Source organism: Odontomachus brunneus, unplaced genomic scaffold (assembly GCF_010583005.1).
Source record: "Odontomachus brunneus isolate Ranch 3 - 2012 unplaced genomic scaffold, Obru_v1 Obru_scaffold_080, whole genome shotgun sequence".
Lineage (NCBI taxonomy): Eukaryota > Metazoa > Arthropoda > Insecta > Hymenoptera > Formicidae > Odontomachus > Odontomachus brunneus.
In genome coordinates this window covers 945278-946972 of record NW_022639530.1, presented here as the reverse complement: position 1 = coordinate 946972, position 1695 = coordinate 945278, and positions in this window count along the sequence as shown.

Sequence of the window (1695 nt, the reverse complement as noted above, 5' to 3'; positions counted from 1 at the left end):
TTCTTTGCGCTAGATGCTATCTATTCGGTAGATTCGGAAATTGTATGGTATTTCTTGCAAAAATATGTTTACAGCGTTACTACCCAGAACAAATGTCGAAATTTCATTTCTATAGATTCTGTTTGGCACGACATACAGCAACTTATGCTTAACTCCTAGTAAGTTATTAAAATAATAAGTAAGTTATTTAAATAATAATTTATAGCATCGCTAACTTGTTTACGAAAGTGTTATAAGCACATATACACGAAAAAATGATAAAATGTGAATATTGTCGTAAAACCTTTCCAAAAAGGTATTTAAAATTCCATATACGTTTTGAACATCGTACAAGTATTATTTCTATGAAATATACTTGTGATTTCGAAAATTATAATCGTTGTTACTCTACTTATAAAGCTCTTCAGCAACATAAAGAACATTAAAAACAACAATAAGTGAATCTGATATTTTACAACACGTAAATATTAATAATATGACTTTACAATTGCATTTTTGTAACGAAAAAATCGAATCTAATTGTACTAATTGTGATATAAATGTTAATACTAATTGGAATATTGAAGATGTACGTAATGAACTTCGCATATTAGCGTTGCAATTAATATCTTTTTTACACGCTGATGCAACATTATCCCGATTACAAATTGATCGCGTTACGCGCATATTTCATTCTTTTCATAATATTAAATATGTGAACGATATAAAAAAAAAATTATCTCTCATAAAATCTGCAAATTCGGATGATATAGTTGAACAATTTAAGATATTGCAAAATGTCTTCAACGATATTGATAGTGAATATAAAAAGAACAAATTTTTAATTAATATTAGACATGATATTCAACCTATAAAAATATTCTTTGGAACAATGGAAATTAGAAGTAATATTGGATTAGAAATTCAAAATGTGTATGGACAATTAATGCCATTAAGAAAGGTTTTAAAGCGTATTTTGAAATAAACAACATGTTTCAAAAAACTGTTGAGTATATTACAACATTAGATGAAAATAACGAAATTTCCAATATTATACAAACCGATTTTTGGAAATCGAAAATCTTAAATGTCTCAGGGGGAAAATCTTTTATTTTTTCTTTGTTTCTATATGAAGATGCTTTTGAAACTATTAATCCACTTTGATCACATGCTGGTATATACAAATTATCCGGAATGTATATTTCGATACTATGTTTGTCACCAGTAATATTTTCAAAATTAAATAATATTTTTCTTGCACAATTATATCATGCAGATGATTCTAAAATGTTTTCAAAAGAATTTAATGTCTTAAATATTTTTCATGCTGTTGAAAATTACAGCGTTGACATAATGCATGATCTATTAGAATGCGTGTGTGTATATGAAATTAATAATATTTTGCATTACTATATCATGGAAAAAAATATTTCACATTAGAAACCTTGAATTGGTGTCTACAGTTTTTTAATTTTGGTCCCATAGTGTTGTGCCCCGTGTTGACGGGACGCGAAATGAGTTCGGAATCGGTGTTGCGGGTGCGGCAGAGTGTGTGGCGGTGGCTAGGATTTAGTAAAAGTCTGTAGCCACTAATTGTATTATACATAAAAAGGCTTTACTTATAAACCGTACTTAGACGTGTTTAATTATTACTCCCGAGATCTTATAGTAATGCGCAAGATGCGCGTCGGGTACGCACGTCGCGGGCGAGAGACT